Consider the following 22,999-nt stretch of genomic DNA (forward strand, 5'->3'; position numbering starts at 1 on the left):
CTGTGCGCCTGGCACGGTTCTAAGCCCTTGTGTACATTATCCCTTCACCCTTCATGACCTCCTTGAGGTAGGTTATTAGCATCCTCATCTTACAGGATCTCAGGCAGCCCTTCAACAGTCCTGGGAGATCCAAGATGGCACATCTACCAAGTGACAGTGCCAGGACTGATACCTGAATCAGCCTGACTCCAATACCTGCTTTTCCCAGCACGCCACACTATCCCCATGGCCGGCTGAGGCCCACACTGCGGCGGAGGCACTGGGGCTGTGAGAGCGCAGAGAGAGCTCGGGGGGGCCCAGGCAGGCCTCACGGAGGAGGGCATACCCGAGCCAGTCCTCGAGGACACATTGCTTCTGTTTGTCTACTGTGTGTCTCACCGACTGCCCAGCAAGCCCCATGAGGGCAGGAAGCACATGGGTCATTTTCATCGAGAAGCTCTGGGGCTCTGCTCAGAGCCTGGAGCTCACTAGGTCCGTGGATAAGGTTTTGAAGGTGGAGACGGGAAAAGGGCTTTTCAGGTGGAAATAACCACACAAACAAGGCGTGGAGGTGGGAAGGCTTTCCACGTCAAAAGAAGCCTGCGCGCAGCAACGAAGACCCAACACAGCCAAAAATAAATAAGTAAACTTTTTAAAAAAGAATCCCCTTTGGCTGGGACACAGGGTAGGGGAATGGAAGAGACAGCACCAAAGGGCACATGGAAGGAGATGAGGGAGGCAGACTGGCCAAAAAGTCTCTTTCCAGGCTGGATGATGGGCAACTCTGAATGCCCAGCAGAGGAGTTAAGACTTTTAGCTGCCAGCACTGGGGAGCCACTGAAGATGCCTGAGTAGGAGAGGGACCGGGGGGAGGTGAAGGGTGGGGAGCTTAAGGCAAGCAGGAGGTGTGCAGTAACACTAGTAGTAATGGGGGAAGGAGCAAGGGGGAAAGGGCTCCAAAGCCTAGAGACAAGGGGCCATCAGGCACCCTAAAACCTACAGGCCCTCATCCCCACCTCATCTGAACCGATGCTCCCTCCAACCTCTACTTCTCTCCCCCACCCAAACGTGGGAGGGCACCCCTCCCCTGCTGCGCTTCACAGAGCCAGGGATCCTGCCCTCAGCCCTGTGTGCTGCTCAGTCTCTGGGACCCGCTTGAGGAACCTGTAACCAGGACGCAGCCATCCTCTGAGCCCTGGCCACTCAGGAGACACCAGAGGGGTCAAGAATGATGGAGACAATGATCCCAGGGGAATCCAGCCCGCATGCCCCATGACTGAAGACACAGCCAGATGACCCCCCGTCCGTGGACAGCCCAGCACCTCAGAGGTCACATTATTAGTCCAGTGGGCTCTATCAAGAAAGACCCAGTCGGCCCCTGCCAGCGAGGCAAGGGCAGGCTGAGAGGCCCAGCCAAGTGGACCAGGGCTTGGCTAGGAAGCCGGGGTGAGGAATGCACCCCTTCAGGACCCGAGGGTGCTCACGGTCAGGCAGCTACGAAATGCCCTGGCCATAGGGGTGGGGGGCGGGGACTGGGCCAGTACAAGGCCCGGGGTGAAAGCATGGCTTGAAGACACTGGCCTCCCAGACTGAGCCTCAAGCCCTGGGCAGGGGGGGTCCTGGCGAGGAAGGGGCCACTGCCCTGGCTCCATCTCCTCCCCAGGCCTGCGCCCTCCCCTCCAGGCCACCCATCCTCACCAGAGCTTGGTCCCGGCTGTTTCCTTCCCTTATATAGAGTTCTGCTCGGGACCGGGAAAGGAACTGCGTCAAGTTCCTGGAGGCAAGAAGGGGCCTGTTCCCAGGGACACCTCGAGCTGAGGGGCGGGGAGCCATGCCCCAGCACAGAGTCCCCTCCAGGGCCAGGGAGCCAGCCAGGGGCAAGGAGGGGGCCTGGACCTTTCCCCAAACCCAGCAGTCTCTGACTCAGAACCCAAGCAAACAGGACACAGGAGTGACCCAGACAGCCGACACTGGTCACTGCCCCCAGAGCCCCAGTCCCACCCCATCCCCCATATCCTTCTCTGCCAGGCTCCTCTTGGACCACTGACCCAATCAACCCACCCCCGCAGCTCCAGCAGCTCTCCGGTAGCCCAACCCTCCCTCTTATCTCAGGAGCCTTTCTTCAGGCCCCACTCACTGGCCACCGCAGCTTCTGCCAGCCTCCAGGCCCTGTAACACACTCAAGACGAGGCTCTCCAGAGAGAGAAGTTTCTAGCCACACCCACACACAGCAGCCCAGACCTGCACAGCCCAATGTCATCCAAGGGGAAGGCCGGGTGTGCCTGACCCTCTTGAGCCCACTGGGCTGTGATATTTCAGAGCGGATATTTCCCGAGAAGGTCCTGGCAGCAGCAAAGCAGGTAGGGCAGGCCTAACAGCAGGCCCTGCCCTCTGCAGCCGGTCCCCTTCAGAGCTTACGCGGAGGATGGCATAAGATAGCACCCAGATCACCGGATGCCTAGCTGGTGGCAGAACATCTTTTCTGAAGATCTGCCTGCCCTGGAACCCAAGCTGGGGCCCCAAGGGCCCAGCTCAGGGGCCATACTGGCCCACACCCAAAGTCAGTGACCCTGGGAGGCCTGAGGTACCACGCCAGGCCAGACTTCTCATGAGCAGAAACTCAGAAAAGATGAGTCCAGCAAACAGGTACCAAGTGCCTCCTATGCGCCAGGCCCTGGGAGCACAAGAGGGGAGCCAGGGGTAGGCAAGGACAAGGGTGGGGCATGCGGGGCCACAGGCACAGCTGGGCCCAGGGCTTGACACTGGTCAGCATCCTGCACGCACAGCCCTGCCCCCACTCTGGCTCCCTTGTCATTACTGACAACCACCCAACTTCCGGGCCACCCAAGGTTGTTCAGCCAGAACTCGAGGGTTGGCTGCACTCCTCCTACACCGCCCCGCAACCCAGCCTGGTCAATTCCTCCACCCAAATATCTCTCCAAGCCACCCCCTCACCCCTAGTCTCTTTACTCATGGAGATTCTTACAACGGCCTCCTGACACAGGCCTCCCTGCCCGCAGTCCAGTCCTCTAAGGCACCCTCCGCTCGGCAGCCGGAGAACTATTTCTACAGGGCATAGTCATTAATGCCACTCTTCTGCCTGAAGTCCTTCCATGGCGCCCAGCTCCATGGGATAAAGTCCAGATGCCCTAATATGGTCCTTACGGCCCTTCGAGACCTGGCTGTGTCTTTCTCGCCAGTCCCATTCCTCACCTCTCTGCCTCGAAGCCCGTGCTCCAGCCAGAGAACACCACTGTCAAGTTTGTTTGGTTTTTTTCCATACGGTACACTGTGAGGTAGGGGTTATCAGCCCATTTTACAGATGGGGAAACGAGGTTCTGAGAGGTAACGTGCTTAGCCTGAGGTCATACAACCAGTAGGTAATGGAACCAGAGCTCCAACCTGGTGGCACCCCAAGCCTCAGCTCTACCCAGGACCATAGCACCTTGCCCAGTCGGGGGTCACAGATAGAGTTTCATTGCCGGGGGCGTAGCCTCTGAAGTGGGTAGGCTGGGGAGATGTCTGGGCAGGGATGGGGGTGGGGGGTGGCCGAAGAAGAGACCGAAGTGAAAAGAGGCTCTGAGCTGGGGTCAGGAGCAGAGGAGTGAGGTTACCGAGAGCAGTACAAGGGGATATAAGAAGACTGAGGAGAAATCAGCCACCACTGAGGGACCCAGCCTGGAGGACTCAGAGGAAGCGGGGCCTCTGTTATATAAGTGGAGGCACTGAACAGGGAGTTTGAAATGCAGACCTCAAGGTTACCTTCTAAGATCTAAAGAGCAGGGAAAACCCCAGCCCTTCTTCCCTGCCTGGAGAAGGGCCATTTGTTCTAAAGCAGGTGGGTTGGATGACCCGGCCTCCAGCAAAGAAAACATCGCTCCTAGGAAGCTCCTAGAAGAATCTGGTGAAGGAAGGGGCTGCGGTCTGTGGTCAAGGTTCTAGTGGAACTGGGGACAGAGGGGAGGTGATGGGCTCAGAAGCAAGACGAAGCATTCCTTCAACAACAGTGACTGAGGGCCCTTTGGTGCCACTTTCCCAGCTACGGAGACAGAGGAATAAGAATGGCCTGGTCCAGGAGGGGAACCTGTGGCCCAGTGGAGGAGACAGGCATGTAAACAGAGAATTATAAAGAGCTCAGTAACTGCTATAATGGAGGTATGAAGAGGGCAATTATTTCACTGGGATTCAAGTCCATATGTTCTTCCAGAAATCACACCCAGAGGGAGACTGCCCCATCCTCCCACTCCCCATGAGGGTTTCTGACCTTAGATGAAAACTTTAAGAGACAAAAGCCTTTGACCCTAAGTTATGCTAAAACAGTAAGGCAGGAAGGATGCGTGGGAAAAAAATTTAAGAGCAAGGGGGAAACCCAAGAAGCCAGAGGGGTTCAGGAACTGCCAAGGAGCACACCGGGGGGCCCTGGTGGAGGAGGCTGGGGCAGGGGGGTGGAGGAGAAGATGGGGTGAGCGAGGCCCCAGACTGAGAATTCCAGGGCTAGGGGCCACCCTCAAACCCACACAGACATCAGAGGTTCCTCTTGCTTTCTTAAACTCGGCCACAGTCAGCTCTCAGGGCAGGACAATGGCCTGCAGCTCTCTCTCCCTTCCACATCTGCAAGAGGCCTTGCAAACCACAGGTGTTCACGACTCTTGTTTCCTAATCTCAAAGATACCATTGATTGTCTGGGGCACCATCAACTGGACAAGAGCTTCTGAGGAGGAAATGCTACCCGAAATGTATTGTACACTTCAGCCATAAGATGCATTCCAAGTTCAGAAACATTAAAATGGGGAGGGAAAGAAGACACCTTGGATTTGAAGAAATTCCCTCAAGATTTTTTGGTTCTTCAGCTTCCCTGTGCTGCCTGCATCACTGCCCTATGCTGATGCTGATCAGGAAGGCCTTCCTGATGCCTACCTGCCCCCTTTTTTAAAGATTTAAGGCTTGCCAAAAGAAAAGCAAACAGGAGAAAAATTCTGTATTCTCAAAGTCCATCTGTGCTCTTGAGTTCCCTAGACCCCTAAAGGTCATTTTGTCTCATCACCTGACTCCAAACCACCCTGAACCTAACCCAAACATGGTAACTGGGAGTGGGTTCAATTCTGATAGATCATAACACCTTCTGCTTGTGGACCCTCATTTCCAAATTCCTGAACACACTGAAGGATCATGAGTTTCCAACCAAAAGACAAGAGATAGGATTAGAAAAGCCCTGGACTAGGTTAGGCCTGGGCTCAAATACCCATTTGCCATAGACCGGCTATTGAGACATTATTGAACCTCCCCAAGTCTCAGTTTCCTCACGGTAAACTGGGAATAAGGAGACCTACTTTGCAGAGTGGTTGGGAGGACAAAATAAAGTTGACTGAGATGACATGAGTAAAAATGTCTGGAACATAGCACACGCTTGGAAAACGTGAGCTTCCTTCTATTTGAGCCGGATGCAGTTCTTGCACCTCTCCATGCCTCAGCGCCTTCCTTTACAGGGTCGCAAACTGTACGGGGCATACTATGTGCATTTGATGTGTCTCAACTCATGTAATCCTCACTTGAACCCTGTGAGGTAGGTTCTGTTCATATGCCCACTTTACAGAGGAAAAAACTGAGGAACAATAACAGAATGAGAGAAAGGTCCTATCTACCTTAAGTCAGAGCTCGGAGCGGTATAATACAATGCAAAAGATTCCCATCAAAGCAATTCACCTTTTTTTCTTTAGAGCTTTCGACTCTTATGCGGCCTAAGCTTCAATTATCTGAAAATTCACTCATGTGAAAACTCCTGGGCCACAGATGGCAGCGACAGGAGGAGTTAGTGTGACTGTTCCGCACAATTAGCGCCTGTCAAGGGCTGGTGTTCTGGAACCCCATCTGTTCTGATGGACTGCACCAGGAGCCCCAGGAACAGGAGGTCCCCAGGGCAGGGCAGGGCAAGCCCAGCTCCATGTAGCTCCTTTAAATCCATGGCCGAGTCGCAGGAAGCCCCCTCTCGATCTCAATTAGCCAGCAGCACAGACTTGAAGCCAGGCCAGCACTGAAGGCCAGCGGAGGCCTGGCTGTCACCGGCATTGTTCAGCTCCATCTGACGCATATCCACCCCTCTGCAATGTTTCCTTGTTCCCCGGGAGGCCCTCCAAGATGCACACATCCGAAACCAGGTCTGGAGGGAAGAGGGGGGTGGAGGGAGAGGCAGCGGAAGACCTGGCTCTATCTGGCTGGGAAAACAGGCAGATTTTAATTGGACAGGAGAGAGAGCTCACATCAGATAGAGGCCCAGTGACCCAGAGACACGGCACACACACAGCTCAGACGCCCCGAGGCACACGCAGAGCGTGTGCGCGCGCGCGCGCACACACACACACCACAGGACCACTGCCAGGTGCAGATGCAAAGTCACCCCCGCTCCCTCCCCACCCCGCCCCCAGCAGAGCCGCACAGATGGGAACACAGCAGCACAGCCAGCACACTTACTAGCAGGGGCAGTCTGCATGGCCCTGAGCTCAGCTGATTTCAGAAAGCCAGAGGGGGAAATGACCCATGTGGGCAGACAGTGGAGAGGGGAGAGCATGAACTAGCAGAGGTGGGGGATGTGAGGTGCCCACAGGAGCCTGACCACCCACCGCAGCCGGACAAGTGACAAATTCCCCTTGGACTCGCCCGGGCCACGTGAGCCTTGCCCATCCTTCTGCTAGAGCAGGTGAGGGGGTAAGGCACACAGACAGAAGCTGGGTAGGAGGCGGCAGAAACAGGACGGCAGGTGTACGAACGATGGGGCAGATCTAACTGGAGGCTAAGCATCCTGAAAATTATGGGATGAAGGCACGGGAGCAGGAATTTTAGAGGTGGAGGTGGTGAGGAGAAGCGACACAGAGTTTAGGGCTTGTGGGACAACCGTTTTATTTGAATACCTACTGTGTACTGTGTACTTCAGACACAGTACCACATTTAACCCGTTCAACAATATGCACAACAGGCAATACATTCCCTTTTTCCAGATGAGGCCACTGAGACTCAACAAGAAAAGTAAGTTGCCCAAGACCCTCGGTTATGAGCAGTTGAGCTGGGACTCAAACCCAGGACAGCCAGAATACAAAATCTATACTCCTTCAGGCAATCCAAGTCACTAGGGCGCTTAGAGGACAAAACAGGGCAGCTATGGGGCCAAGGGGGTGTGGAGGTATAGATGGGGGGAGGGGCTGGGTTTGGACTCCCAACTCCTAAGGAGGGCAGTGGCAGCAAAGCTCAGGCTGCCGTGACTCAGTAGCTTGGCCTCCGGGCAGCATTTCCGGAGCTCCAGACAGCTCTGTACAGTCTAAGAGCCACCTGCCCAGCAGAGACACTGAGCCATTACTCACAGCTGTTACTCACTCCTCTGCACGCCCACTGCTCAGCACATCACTTACTCGCACTCCGTCCCCTAAGTGTGGCCAAGAGGGCCCAGTTCCCTCTCTCACTTCACCAGTTCAAATCCTGCCAGCACATCCCCACCTGAATCACTGGGACAGAGACCCAGAAACTCGGCCCATTCAACTCTGACAGCTGTTGCCCTTCACTCTGTTCTAAGAAATGGAGCTGGAAGAGAGGTCACTGAGCAAAGAATCTTCCAGTCCCAGGGCTGGAAGGGACCCCCTCAGCATCTCAGCAGGCTTCCCAGTAGATGCGTAAAGACCCTCCAGGGCCCCCACGTCCATGGTGGACAGCTCTTCCAAGATCCCCAAGAGCAAGAGTCTGTCTGTTCAGAAAGATCCATGGACTTGCAGAATTTCATCACTGATTAGAATGCAAGAACTCTCCTAACTCCACCTTCTCATCTCACAAACGAGGAAACTGAAGCCCAGAGAGGGGAAGTGCTTTTCCCAAGGTCTCTCAGCGCCAAAGAGGGACTAGAAACAGGTCACCTGAGCCCCCCTGCCACCAGTCCCTCCAGCTAATCCCCTCCCCCTGCCCCAAGTCAGGGCAGGGCACTGAAGTCTACCCTCACTCTCCCGTGTTGCAAAGCAGCTGCTCATTCCACAACACTGGCGGTGGGTGGGAGAGCTGAAGGCGAGCTGAAGAGGGAAGAAAGGAGTTGCAGCCAGATCATGGTCAGTATAGAGTAATCACTTTCTAACAGTGAAGGGACATCAGAAACAGTCTGCCCAGGAAGCAGGGAGATGGACCACAGGCCTTCTGAAGGCCCTGGAGCTAAAAGGCCAGGCCCTCTGGCAAGAGATGATGGAAGGAATTCCTGGGGTCCCAGCTGGGGACTAGGGAGAGTCCTGGCCTCCTCTCTGCTCACCTCTCCTCCCCGCCCCAACCCTCGCCCTGGTTCGCCCCTGTCTCCCAGGGCTCCAGCTTGGAATCCAGGCCTGGCTGCTGCCTCCGCTCCCACGCTCAGCTCGGCTCAGCTGGCCACAGCAGAGGCAGCACCATGTGTGGTGTCCGAGGCAGCTCATAAGACACCGAGGACTCTTCAAAGCCTCCCTCTATCGCTAGCGCTCTCCCACTCCCCTCTGGGCAGCTGCTCTCATCCCTGCCAAGAAGCCCCTGCCCAGCTTCCCTCTGAATCCACAACGGTAATAACAATAGCAGTAATAATAACCAAAGGTCGTGCGGTATGTCCAGAAGACACGATTCTTTCTGTTTCCCACACTTTACAGCTGAATAAACTCAAGCACCGGCAGGTTAGGTAAGTTGCCTGCAGTCACACAGCCTGCGAGTGGTGGGGTCAGGATTCAAACCCAGACAGCGTGGCTGCAGGGTCTGTGATCTTGACCCCCATGCCACACTGCCCTTGTGATAGGACCTCACTCCGGGAAGTTAAAGCTCCTGAAATGTCCGCTCCCTCATCCATGCAGTTGCTGAGCACCTGGCCTCTGCAACACTCAACATTCCTCTTGGCTATGGATGGGCAGCCCCTGTCCGGACACTAACCAGGTGACTTCCAGTCAGGCTGGGCACCCCCTGCCTCCGCACTGACCAGGGGACACTCTTGTTCATGCATTCACTCAACAAATAGTAAGCACCTACTGGGTGCCGGGCAGGTGGTGAAGAACAGCCCCCCAAAGTAGTCCCTTGATGCCTTAGAAATGGGAGCTGCCAACAGTCTACCCTCATTCCCGCCTGCTGCGTCGTCCATCCCTTCATGTGTGAAGCCTTGCCAAGGAGGGCTCTCTTCTGTCCTGAAAGATCTTCCAGGAAGAAGATCTCAGTGCATCTCCAGCCTCCTGATCCAGGAGAGGAGGACAGCACATGGTAAGGAAGCCCAGAGGCGCAAAGTGACTCAGAAGAGGGTTTCCCAGCCCGAGGACTCCAGGAGATTGGACTTGTGGCCTGTCCCCGGTCTCCCTGGCTCAGTATAGCCTTCACAGCTACCCAAATCACCTTCCTAAATAACACCCTCTTTGTGTTTCTCCTACGTTAAGGCCCTCTGCTGCTTCCCTCTCCCAGAAAATCCCCCACAGCCGGACCCCAAGCAACACCTCCAGGCTCCCCCAAAGCCAGCCTTTCCCACACAAACCACTTTCTGTGGGCTTGGCCTGTGGCAGACACTGAGCTTCACAAGTAGGCACTTCACAAGTACAATCTCATTTCATCCCACCATAACTCTATAAGATTGCATATTAACCCCATTTTACAGATGCAGACACTGAGGCTCAGCCCAAGGTCATACAGCTAGTAAGCAGCAGAGGTGGGAGGGACACACAAGCCAGTCCGACTCGGACACAGGCCTGGAGCCATTATTTTATCCATCGTTACCTGCATGCCACTTCGCCTTTGTGAGTGCCTTCCCCTGTGCCTGAAGAAGCCTTTGTCCCTTCTCCTTCCTGCCAAACTCCTCCTCAACCTTCAAAACCCATCTCAAATGGCAACTCTTCTCCAAAGTTTTCTCCATTCCACCAGCTCGTGTGCACTCCTTCTTGCTTGATGTCCCCACTGCATGTTGCAGAAACCCTCTATCTACTCCCCTTTGTTTCCTACTAGACCATGTCTCCCTGGCCTTCCCAGCCCCATACATACCCCTGGCACCTTGCGTGGTAGAGGGTAGATGCCCAAAAAGGCCTTTAAGTGTGCCCAGCTGCACTCAGCCGCTGCCACACGGCCTTGACAGTGGGTGTCCGGGCACCGCCCCAGCCCAAGGAGCTGAGCCCCAATCCCAAGCAGGCATCTAGTGCCCCCTAGTCACAGCCAACACCCCAGCCCATGTCACCCTGGGTGGGGGCAGCTCCCAGTGCTTCCCCCTTCCTGGACTGGTGGCCCCTCTCTGCTCTACCAGCTCGGCTGTTTCTGGGAGTCTCAGCTGGTGATTAGGGCCCTAATCAGCAAGACTTCCTGCCAGCAATTGCCAGAGGTGGGAGGGGGCGGGGTGGGGAGGGAAGCAAGGTCAATGCAAGGTGAAGTTCACAGCCTGGGACCGGGGGGAGGAGGCTCCGGCAGGGAAATGGACTCGAAGATTCTTCCAGCCCAGCACCTCTCCAGCCCTCCATCCTACAGGTGAGGACACCAGGCCCAGCAAGGGAAGGGACTGGTCCAGAGTCCAGGGACAGAGCAGGAGCCCTGCTCTCCCACTGCCCTCGGCCACAGGGACCCCAGGGCAGAAACCCTCCCTTATGCGTCCCCTGAAGCCCTCTGTCTGCCCCCAGGCAACCACCCCCCTAGCAACAAGCCCCATGCTGAACCCACAGGCTGCTCCCCATAAAGGGTTGTCCGAGACCAGTTGACTACTCAGGTCTGCTCAATGTCAAGGGTCAAAGGTAAGCCCCTCCTCTAGATGAGCAATGGCCTAGCAATGGGGCAGAGGTGAGCAGGGGCTGAGGAAGGGAAGCGAGATAGGGCCGGGCTGAGCTCAGGAACCCTTTGCAGCTGTCATCACCATCAGTCCAAGCCCATTCTTTCTCCAAAAAAAAAAAAGCTTAATGCCTTTTACAGTTGCAATTGGGCAGGCCAGGGGTCCGGAAATGGAGCTCACACCCCCAACCCGGAGCAACCTCAGCTTCCCTGGGTAGGAACCAGGGCTAGGTGGAGGGGGTAGCTTGGCAGGCCTTGAGGGCTGACCCCTACTAATGAGGAACATCAGGGGCACCAGAAAGCAGAGGACCCCAGAGAGGCCTCAGATGGTGAGGGAGTGTGGCCAGGAGCCTGCCCCTGCCACCACGGGGTCAAAGCTCCCAGCTCTGAGGCATGCAGGAAAGGCTAGGCATGGTTCTCCCCCACCTCCTACCAATAAGGGACTAAACTAAAGTTGCAGCAAGAGGGATACAGGTTAGGACTTCCCTGGTGGCCCAGTGGTTAAGAATCTGCCTGCCAATGCAGGGCACACGGGTTCGAGCCCTGGTCCGGGAAGATCCCACATGCCGCGGAGCAACGAAGCCCGTGCGCCACAACTACTGAGCCCACGTGCCACAACTACTGAAGCCCGCGCGCCTAGAGCATGTGCTCCTCAACAAGAGAAACCACCGCAATGAGAAGCCCGAGCACCACAGAGAAGAGTAGCCCCCACTCGCCGCAACTAGAGAAAGCCCGCACACACCAACGAAGACCCAACACAGCCAAAAATAAAAAGAAATTTAAAAGAGGGATGCAGTTTAGACTTCAGAGAGACCTAGAGGGTATAAGACACAGCAACTTGCAGCATTATTTGGGGAATCTCACTTTAAAATATAGTTGCTACCCCTATGGGTGTAGTCCATGGTCAAGAGTAGCTTGCCCAGAGTTCAAGAGTGGCCTGCCTGGAGGCCATGCCACATCCTTGCTGGGCCTGAGAGTCTCTGATTCGGTGACTCTCATCAAGGCATGGATGGGATCCAAGAAGGGGAGCCTGGGCTGGTTTATAATAATGCATCTTGTTTACAGTGATGGCAGCTTTCTCAGAGTTCTCCATAAACACAGCTCCCTGGGCAGAGAAGGCCTCGAGAGGTCGGTCCCCTTATCTCCCCACCAGCACCCACCAGCACCCAGTCACAGAGAGAGACAGAGTTGGAGGAGGGGGAAGGACGTCTATTCTCTCGGCTCTGATGCTAGGACCCCTTGGGGGAAAATGATGCCACCATCTCCTCTACTCTCTGGTCCCATAACCCTCCCCTATCTTAGGGGTGGAACAATCACAACAAGAGAGAAAAGGGCCAACCCAGAGTTGGGCTCCTGGAAGGACATCACCACCACCACCACCAGTAATAATTATAATAATAGCAATAATAATAATTGCTAACATTTATTGAGCACTTACTATGTGCCAGGCACTGTTCAAAGTGTTTTCAGTGAACTAACTCATCTGATCCTCACAACCACACTATGAGGCAGAAATTATTATTAAAACTGTCAAGGGCATTATGCTTAAGTGAAATAAGTCAGACAGGGAAAGACAAATACTGTATATCACTTATATGTGGAATCTAAAAAACACAACAAACTAGTGAATATAACAAAAAAAGAAGCAGACTCACAGATAGAGAGAACAAACTAGTGGTTACCAGTGGCAGGGCAGGGGTGGGGGGATAGAAGGGTAGGAGAGTGGAAGGTACAAACTATTAGGCTACAAGGATATACTGTACAACACAGGGAATATAGCCAATATTTTGTAATAACTGTACATGGAACGTAACCTTTAAAAATTGCAGGGGCTTCCCTGGTGGCGCAGTGGTTGAGAGTCCACCTGCCGATGCAGGGGACACGGGTTCGTGCCCCGGTCCGGGAAGATCCCACATGCCGCGGGGCGGCTGGGCCCGTGAGCCATGGCCGCTGAGCCTGCGCGCCCGGAGCCTGTGCTCCGCAATGGGAGAGGCCACAACAGTGAGACGCCCGCATACCACAAAAAAAATAAAATAAAATAAAATAAAATAAAAAATAAAAATTGCATTAAAGGATAAAATTTTTTTTTAATTTTTAAACTGTCTGAAACTCTCACCCGTCTGCCCCTCATGAGTCCGTTGATTCGTGCTAAGCAGCACCGTGCCAGGCACAGCAAGGATCACCAGGGAGGCAAGTGGCACAGGCAGGCCCTCAAGGGGCTTGTAATCTATCTAGAAGCTTCCTGTGAGCACACAGGAAGCTTGCAAGGGCTAGGAAAACTGGGGGGTCCCATATTCTCTGCTGAAGAAGGCCTAGGAAGTCTCCTGGGGGACCTGACCTAGGACTGGGACCCTCGCCCCATAATGGCAGAAAGACAGGATTCCACTCGGGTCCTCCTGTGGCCCCTCATGCCCCATCAGCTCCCCAGGACACCGCCCGTCTGGGCCAGTCCCCCTCTGCTTCCTGGAACACCCAGGCCTGCGCTACAGGCTTGCAGCCCTAAAAAGGCAGGGATTCAAGAGCCCAGACGAACCCTGGAGGAGGGACTGGGACTGGCCGCGCCAGCGACGGGCTTGAGCCCACCTACCACCCCCCACCCCACACAAGCTCCAACCCCACAGACACCGAGCACCTTCCCTGAGGGAAACCGAGGTGTGGACAAGTAGGAAGGTGGCCAAGGTCACCAACCTGGCTAGAGGCAGGCCAGGGACCCAGCTGCACCTTCTGCGGCCCCACCCCCCACCATGGGAAAGTGTTTCAGGTGATTGGCAAGAACGAAGGAGGGGAGGGCTGCATGTGACCATGCATAACAGAGGGGGCACGGGGGGTGGGGCGTGGCCCACAGGACTGGCAGCCCTGCCCCCCGCCACCACCCTCGTTCCAGCTTGCTGGTGCCCACACCTCTGCACGCCTAATAGCTTTGGAAGCCAAGACCAGGGCCATGGGCGGATGGTGCTGGAGACAGAAGTCCCTCCAGCCTCCCCAAATCCCTCCCTCCCTCCCACAGCACCAACCCATTTCTTTTTTTTTTTTTTTTTTTTTTTTTTTTTTTTTTTTTTTTGCGGTACGGGGGCCTCTCACTGCTGTGGCCTCTCCCGTTGCGGAGCACAGGCTCCGGACGCGCAGGCTCAGCGGCCATGGCTCACGGGCCCAGCCGCTCTGCAGCATGTGGGATCCTCCCGGACCAGGGCACGAACCCGCGTCCCCTGCATCGGCAGGTGGACTCTCAACCACTGCGCCACCAGGGAAGCCCCAACCCATTTCTGATTCACTGTTTTTCAGAGTCAAGTAACTGGGAGAGCTTTCCTCTGCCTCCCTTCAATACATATCCCTTGACCGGGCCTCAGTTTCCCTTTCTGGGGTGAAAGAGACTCACGGCCCCAGAAATAAGCCAAGAAGCCGGAGCAGCTGCACCTGAAACCCTTTGCCGGCCACACCAGCTCTGACCCTGACTTTTCCAGGCTCAAGGGCACACTCAGCATCTCACCTTCCTGCCCCTCCCATTGGGTCCCTGTCAGACCAGAGGAAGAATCATCCTAACTGAGCAGCTTCATCTGGTCCCAAGGTACTGAAGTTAGACATCAGAAGGGACTTCATCCTCAGCTGAAACCAGGACCCTACTCCTTCGCTCTCTCCACTAAGAAGAAAAGGGGTCACAGGGCATCCAGGGAGGAGGGGCTGCAGAGAGAGGCAGGCTGGGACATCCAGTGTGGGTCCAGAGCCCACCCCAGAAGCCCACCTTCACACTCCATCAAGGGAAGCCCAAGTCTCCCAGAGTTTGGTGCTCAGAAATCTTGAACCCCACCCCTACCCTGCCTCTCCTCTCTGCCCTCAAGGCTCCCCACCCCAACCTTGGAAAACAGGTCTGGAGAGGCCAGTGGTGGGGAGCAGGTGACCGGCTCTTCCCACACTCCAGAGAGGCACTAAAACTGCGCCCTTGGCTGGCACCCCCAGCAGTTAATTACACAAACCACTTCTAGCTGCCCTGACTACCCTGTATTATTTTACAAATTCGGAAACCAAGGCTCAGAGAAGTGCAGCCCCCGTGTTTTTCCCATCTCAGATCTTGGCTCCGCTGCCTACCATTTCCAGGCAGGCTGGGGAGGCCCCTTTTGGGGGGCAAACTGGACAGGGGCTCAAGCTGCCCCCCTTCACAGCACACCCCCCCTCCTTGCCTACTGCCCCCAGTTAGCACCTCAGGGCGGCATGTGGGCTCTAACTGCAGGGCGGCAGGGGTCCCCTCCATCCTACACCGTGCCCTGAGCCCACAGGTCTGCTCCAGCCCTTGTGGGGTTAACCAGCCGGCAAGGCAAGGCAAGCAGCGGGACAAGAGGAATCGGAAGAAACTCAAAATCCTCGCAGGAAGCAGACCTGGCGGGGCAGTGAGCTATGGGTGTGAGGGCAGAGCGTCAGGCTCTCTGCTCCCCAAACACTGGCAGGGAGCAGGAGGACCCTGAGACGTCCTGCCTGTGCCCACACCCCAGGCCAGAGGCCACTGCCTTCCTGCTCCCTGATGCGGGTGTCAGAGAATTCCCCGACTCTAAGAATCCCAGGACCTCCGCATCCCAAGAGACCTTCAAGGTCATCCCTTCTAACCACATCCCTACTCAGGAATCCTTCCAAGCTGTTGTCCGGTTCTGTCTGAACTCCCCACCCCCAGACGGGAAGCTCACTACCTTACAAGGCAGCCCTTTCTCCTGCTGACTCGCCAGGCTTGTTAGGAAGCCCTTCGCTAAACAGAGCTGAGCTTCCTTCACCGAACTAAAATCCATTCTGCCCCTTTGCTTCCTACTCTTACTTCAGTAGAGACAGGGCACTGAGAGTTCCCAAACTCCAAAGCTTCAGCCACAGTCCATCAGCAATGAGAAGATGGTCACCAAAGAGTAACCTCCTCTCTGAGCTCCTCTGCACCCCACCCCGGCCCCCCTCCAACCTGGCCACCAGCTCCGTGTTTACAGTTCTGGACACCGCAGCCCCACGGGAGATTCTGAACTGGGGCTTTGAGGGAAGTGAAGGATGAAGCATGGCATGAGGGATCAGGAAGGAGAGCCAGAAGGGTTCAAGGCCAAGGATGTGGAAGCAGAGGTTCCCAGGTTGCCTCCTCCGCCACCCAAGAATTCTCAGCTCCGGCTCAGAGCTCTGGCTCCCAGTCCTATTAGACTGGCTGAGAGACCCTCCTAGGCCTTGGCCCACCGTCTCCACTCCCTGCCCTCTACGGGCAGCAGAGTCAAGGCCAACCCACGCTGAGGTCCCAGCACTGATCCCATTGAGAGCTCTCCCAGCCAGCTCCCCCTCCAGAGCCAGGTCCAGGTCCTCCCTCCTACTCCCCTAGGCCAGAGGGGTCAGGGCAGAGGGTGCCTTAGCCTTAGCAAGCTTTGAGGTCCTGGGGGAGAGCGAGGGTGGGGGAGACTGGAGTAGCCGCCAGCTGGCAGGGGTGGGAGCAACTTAAGGCCAAGTCTGAGCCACAGTGGTCCCCACCCGACCCAGGCAGCTACAGGAAGGGGCCCAGCAGAGACTCGAGGCAAAGGGGTACTCCCCCTGCACCCTCCCAAACCCCTGGCTTGGCTCTGCCACATGGAAGGAACGCTGAGGCTCCCAGAAGAGAAGCCCCTGTCCCCAAAGGCTCTAGAAACCTCACCTCCAGCTGCCCCTCTAAGCCTCACTCCACAACCGCCTGTTCTGCCCTCCCCAAGCCAGCTCCTCCCCTACCCAGCACCCATCCTGTCCCCTAACCCCATCCCACCCCCCTACAGGGAGCCCAGCTCGGGAGCACAGCAGGCTTCTCTTGGTCACCCCTAGGTCACCACCCTCCCAGTTTCCTCTACTAAGACAGTGCCCAACCTAAAAACATCTGGAGAGGCAGTCCTGGCCCTGGTCCTGAACTGGGGGGAGGGGACAGACACTGAGGTTAGCTCTGTATGGGTGCTTGGGCTTGGCAAGGGGTGGCAGGCATGACCGAGGGTCAGGGCAGGAGAGAGCGGTGGGGAGAGAGGAAGGAGCGGGGGGTGAAAGGCAGCTGTGTGTGTCTGTTCATTAACCACCTGGATTAGCTATTTCTACCCAGAGGGGTGAGAAAGGAGTAGGAGCTGCTGGCTGGGGGAGGGCGGCAGGGGGCACTCATGCCCGGCTGTGCACATGGGCAAGCGAGCATGGACCCACGCTGAGGGGAGTGAAGTGGGAACCTTTTTGAGCCTGCCAGACCCTCATTCGCAGACGTGGCTGCCCCTGGGAGACGAGGGGTGGGAGCAAGAAGAGCCGCAAGGAGGAAGAAGGTGCCCAGTAACAGCTCCCGCCCGTGGCCGGGAAAGAAATGGAGAGGAAAAACTGCCCACGCCTGTGTCGTGCTCCTCGCCCCCAGCCAGCCCTGCGACAGCAAGCAGGCAAGGGAAGGGACCTTGGAAACTAAATACCCCAGCCTCCCCCCTGCCTTGGTCAGTGTGTCCGTCCCCAGTCGTCCCTGCTGGCCTCGGTCTCAAGCAGCCACTGACACCAGCAACTTCCCCAGCAAACAAAACTCCTTGTGACTGGTCTCTCTCCAAGCAGGGACAACCGCGCCCCAGACATCCCTGCCAGAAACAGACACTGACTGCGGCAGGGGACTGACATGTTGGCCTGGAGGGGTTACCTAGCCCAGAGGCACGTGACCAGGCAGACTGACCTCCCCCCTCCTCTAATTTATGCCCCACTGGTGGCCCTGACAGCACCAGTGCCAGCAGCCCGCCGCGCGCGCACACACACACACACACACACACGCACGCACACACGCACACACGCACACCCCACACTCACCTTTCCGGCAGAGCAGACACTGGGTGGGATGGGTGTCTGTGCTCACAGGACAGGGTGGTGGCAGTGGGCAGTGATGGGGCAGCAGCTGTGGCTGGCAAGAAGCTGGTTGCCGAGAGGAGGGCGTGAGTGAGCCTTGCGTCCAGGCAGGGAGCGGGTGCAGGGGGCAGAGCTGGTCCCAGGGCCCCTGCTGGGAACTGAGCGAGGGCGCAGCTCGCCAGGCTCCCTCCCCTGGCAGTGGAGGCGGGCGGGCTATCAGCGTGCACCGCCTCCTCCTTCCCCCTTCCCAGAGCGGGCAGCTGGCCCGCCGCCTCCTTTAACCCCTGAAGCACTCGGCCAGGGCATTCACGTCCAGCTCCCAGCTTGGCCAGCTGGGCGGCAGGGCACATATGCCTGAGGCAAGGCATGCCAAGAAGGGTGCCCCCACCCTTCGGCCGCCAGCCCAGCAGCCTCCCAGGGGACCTGAAGGGAGGGACAGAGGGCTTGCGGGGCAGAGGGGGCAGGATGCCAAGAGGTCCAGGACCCCATGGAAGAGACACAGCTACAGAGAAATGGCCCAAGGGCTACTGGGTGCAGAAGGATGGTTGGTGAGACAATAATAATAATAGCAACTCCCAACTTTTGTAAACCGCTCTGCCTTATGCTGTTTCCAACTCATTTTGTGTCTGGAGACCTAAAATCTCATTTCTGAACCTGTTTTTTTTTTTTTTTTTCGTTTCTGTCAAATGTGGGATAACAATCCTGGCTTTTTTCTCTGGGCTGAGTTAGGACATTTGTGACTGTATATTCAAAAATGATTTGAATTGAACTCTTGTTAATGAAATGCATGCTTCAATTCTGTTTGAAATCCATCCAAAAATAAAAATAAGACGGATTGATGGAAGGAGAGATAGAAATGTGATAAAGCAAATATAGCAAAGTGTTTATTACAGAATTAGGGAGATTACCATATTATCCTTTCAACTTTTTGATATGCAAAAAAATTTTTTCTACAATTAAAAATATTGGGGGAAATGTGATTTGAAGTTTGGGGTACAAACAAATGATGAAAGAAGCAGATAGGATTATTCTGAGGGGAAGAAAAAAGTCATTTGCTGCATACCTATTTGTATGCCTGGCACTTAAAGAATATTCTCTCTCTCTCACTTAATCTTCGAATCTCCCTTGTTATTTTAGCTGAAGAAAGTGACCCTGGAGCAGTTAGCTGACTTGTCCAAGACCACACAGGATGGTGTAGAGCAGGAACTCTGATCCTACAGGCTGGCTCCAGAGCCAAGCTCCCCACCACTCAGCCCTCCAGAGATTCAAAGGTCCTTCTCTTGGCCATCTGGGCCACCCTCCTGTGAGGTCCTGGGTCAGTGACCTGCATCTCTGAGCCTCCTCAGTTTCCCCTGCTGACCGACGAGTTTGGATCCAAAGGTCTTCAGAGATCTTTTCCAGTTCTAATGCTCACTGATTTTATGAATCCAGCCAAACCCTTCCCCAGGCTTCAATTTTCCAAGGAGTAAAGTGATAGGGGAGCCCGGGGAGGAACAAACAGCCTCAGGAAAGATTTGGTGGCATCTGGGGCCAGCGTCACAGAGATGGTCAGCACATTAGAGTGCTGTTCCCCAACAACCCCCCCCATCCGTGACAGTGAAGCCCAGGAGGACAGAGACGGGGAGAGAGGCACCTTCTCAGGACTTTATGTGGGGAGGGTGGAGACAGAGGCCTCATTGCATCCACCCCCTGCCTCCAGAGCAAGATGACCTCATCCCCTCCCAGATGGGAGGAGTTGGTGGACAGTGATGGGGCAGCAGCTGTGGCTGGACTCCCAGAATCCCAAATTCCAGCATCTCAGAACCTACCAACCTTGACAGTGTCCTCAATCTGTAAGTACGTGGGAACTGACCAGAGATGGGAAAGACCTGGTCCCACAGAACGTGCCTTTGAGATTGTGTAGGAAAACCTGGCCCAGGCCTCCTGGGTCCCCTGCCCAGCCCTCACTGCCCCAAATCTGAGACAAAGTTGTCTCCAAATAGCCTTATCCCGCCTAACCCTCACACCCCCTGCAGACCAGGGGCCACTCAGGGGCTTGGGCCAGCCCTGGTCAGGGGAGGGAAGTGACAGTAGTCCATGTCAGCCATCTAGGCTCTTCTAGAGGTGGATGGGGGGGTCTGCTATAAAAGTGGAACCCTCGGGACTTCCCTGGCGGTCCAGTGGTTAAGACTCTGTGCTTCCAATGCAGGGGGCGCGGGTTCAATCCTTGGTCGGGGAACTAAGGTCCCACATGCCATGCCGTGCGGCAAAAAAAAAAAAAAAAAAATTTAATTTAAAAATTAAAATAAGAAAATAAAAATAAAAGTGGCACCCTCTCCCAGGTCACAGAAGAGCAGAAGTGCCATCCTCCCCATCGCCTCCTTCCAACCCACACCTACTATCATCCTGCTTGACATCAGATAGTCCCTAGCTCCCCACAACCTACCATATCCAGTCCCAGCTCTGCAGCATGACATTGAGACCCTCTGTGATGCAGCCCTGCCCTTTGAGCCTTGCCACCACACCATTCAGGGCTCAGTTCAAAAGCCACATTCCCTATGGATCCTTCTCCAGCTATTTGGATCCTTCTCCAGCTGACCCCTCTGCTGAATACCCGAGGCTCTCGCTCAAATGCTAATGCTGTGACATACACTTGTTGGGTGCACTCTTGTATCTCCCAATAGTTGAGCAAAGATCTACTTGTCTTTTTCTTTCTCCTTTCCAACTTTGTCTGGTGCCTAGCACAACGTTGACACCTAGTAGATTCTCAATAAATGTGTAATGAATAAGTGAATAATGGAGAGATGGATGGATGATAAGTTAAAAATTGAACGAAAGGGCTCTTTTAAACGCTTAATTCTGCACAAAGCTGTACCAAGATAACTGTATGCAGACTTTTTAAAAAAATTTATTTATTTTTGGCTGTGTTGGGTCTTAGTTTCTGTGCGAGGGCTTTCTCTATTTGTGGTGAGTGGGGGCCACTCTTCATCGCAGTGCGCGGGCCTCTCACTGTCATGGCCTCTCTTGTTGCGGAGCACAAGCTCTAGATGCGCAGGCTCAGTAGCTGTGGCTCACGGGCCTAGTTGCTCCGCGGCATGTGGGACCTTCCCAGACCAGGGCTCGAACCCGTGTCCCCTGCATTGGCAGGCAGACTCTCAACCACTGCGCCACCAGGGAAGCCCTGTATGCAGACTTTTATCTTCAAAGTTATATTATCACAGACAGAAAACCTGAGCATGCTAAGACATGGGGACCATCAAACTGATACACAGATGTCCCAGGAGCATCCCACCCAGCCCAGGGCTGCAGCAGATGCAGGGGGCTCTGAGAAACACCATCCTCCAGCCGCTCTCATCCCCCACTCCACCATCATTCCCTCTATCCCAGCCTTCCTGCTCCAACACCTGGTTACAGAACCATGAATTCAGCAAATCTCTAAAAACCACACAGAGAGGAAGTCAAGGAACTAGAGGCTTTCAAAGAAGAGCAGCCTTTCCCTTTATTTCCAAGAGCTGTCCCACAGCCGATCACACACACACACACACACACACACACATACACACACACACACACACACACACACACACAGAGCCAGAACTGCCTCCCGAAGAAGCCTGCTCAGCCCTTCTGTCCCCTCCCAGCTCCTCCTCCTCCAGGCTGATGAAGACTCAGGATTCCCAGGGTTTCCCATCTCCCATCCCCCAACCCTCCTTCCCCTCTCCCTGAGCCAGTCCATGCCCCTTCCCTCCTCCCTCCCTTCCTCCCTCCCACCCCCAAGCACAGCACTGCACATCTGGTTCCAGTTGTGGTTGGTCCATTCAGGGGCAGGCCTTGGGGGGGGTTCTCATAAAACTGAATAATACCAGTGTTGGAGCCCAGTGCAGCTGGGGGAAGGGAGGGCAGGAGGCCGCATGGGGCGGGAGGGAGAGAAGCTGCAGCTGGGAGGCAAGGAGACGCAGAACACAGAAAGGAGCCGGGCAGTGCCTGGCATCTAACAGGCGTTCAATGGGTGCTTGTTAATGGCAGATAGATGCTAGAGACACGGAGGGCAGAAAAGCCAGGAGGAGAGAGTGAGACAAAGAGCGGGTCAGAAGCAGGGACCCAGAGGGAGGAAGGAGAGGGAGCTGGGGGTGGCGGGCCGCCCATGGAGCCACAGAGAGGCCACCGAGAAGAGAGGGAAAATGAACCGCTCTCCTCGTCGTCGTCGTCGTCGTCGTCGTCGGGGCCAGGTGCTGAGTTAGGCATTGCCATGGGGAGAGTAGGGGACGCGACAGAGAGGGGGACAGAGGGACACAGAGAGACAGAGAAAAAAGAGCCAAGAGAAAGTCAAAAGAAAGAAAGGTCAAGGCCCAAGAGCACTGAATGCCGGCTTCCCGGGCCTCTCAGTCCCACAGTGGGCTGTGAGGGAGAGGCGTGTCAACCACAGCTGAACTCATTGGCTCCTTCATTTCATTTTCATCCCTATTTAAAGCCCACCTTGCACCAAATCTTTTCCCTGCAGACCCCCATTAAGACCTGGCAAGTGACTATGATTCTTATCCCAGTCTTAGAGACGGGCTCAGAGCAGTTAAGCAATCACCCAACGTCACAGAGCAGCTGATGAAGGAGGAGGAATTTGGAACCAGGTCTTCCAGCTCAAGGCTCTGTCACCATATGGCACAACTGGGCATTCCGGGTCCCAGCACTCTCCCTGGAGGGCACCACGTCCCTTGACCCCCACGTTCACTGGGCCAGATTCCCAGGCTCTTACAGTACTAAGGGGAAGCTCCTCAGAGATGGGCTAAGAGTTGACCACAAACACCCAGCAGAGAGGGATTGGCTCCTTAAATCTTCCTAGGGTGGAGGCAGGGGAGTAGCCTCCAGGGGCAGTTGCTGGAGCCACCCCCTCCAGCACCCTTGACCCCACCCTCTTCCTCTCCCTCCACCACAGAGAAGACAGGGCCACATGCCCAGACCCCAAGAGGAGAGGCCCTGGCCCTCAGAATCCTGCTGGACCCGACCCACAGCTGGCTGGGAGCCAGGCCCTGGGGGTCACCCTAGGCAATTGGTCAAAGTCTGTGCATTTGGGCTGCACCCTCCCCCTTCTGACCACACCACCCCCCTGCAGCTGGGGATGTCTGGGCTGTCCTCCAGGGTGCTTTCATCTCTGGGCCACCCCTGGGACCCCCTGATTAGGGCACCCTCCAGAGCTTACTCCAGAAGCCAAACCCTGCCCTGCTGCCCCACAGAGCCCCTCTCCCTCCCTTCTTCCTGAGGCTGGGCTTCACAGCCCAGGTCAATGGTCGTTTCCTTTTCTATTTGTCATCCTTAACACTCAGGCCAGACTGAGGCAGGAGCAGGGCCCCCCACCTGCCCCCCCTCACCCCGCCGCAGTCCCCTATTTGCATCTCATTTGCATGCATTCCCAGCACCTCTCAAAGTGCAGCAATGCCTCAGGCCCTTTGCCACACAC

The 22,999-nt window shown here is 55.7% G+C and overlaps 1 protein-coding gene across 15 annotated transcripts in view; it reads right to left on the reverse strand.

Annotated features, from left to right (window-relative positions):
- TNS1 (tensin 1) overlaps window positions 1-22,999 on the reverse strand; it is a 201,479-nt gene that overhangs the window by 122,182 nt on the left and 56,298 nt on the right. For 4 of the 15 annotated variants that reach the window (XM_067026853.1, XM_067026848.1, XM_067026843.1 and 1 more), the window contains exon 1: window positions 17,533-17,768. The exons of 6 other annotated variants lie outside the window; for them this stretch is intronic. The gene's annotated coding sequence lies outside the window, so the exon portion shown is untranslated. Of the gene's footprint in view, window positions 1-17,532; window positions 17,769-22,999 lie in introns of those variants that run through there. 5 more of the 15 variants (XM_067026850.1, XM_067026846.1, XM_067026844.1 and 2 more) reach the window with 4 other exon arrangements.

This window comes from Kogia breviceps, chromosome 2, assembly GCF_026419965.1.
Source record: "Kogia breviceps isolate mKogBre1 chromosome 2, mKogBre1 haplotype 1, whole genome shotgun sequence".
Taxonomy (NCBI): domain Eukaryota; kingdom Metazoa; phylum Chordata; class Mammalia; order Artiodactyla; family Physeteridae; genus Kogia; species Kogia breviceps.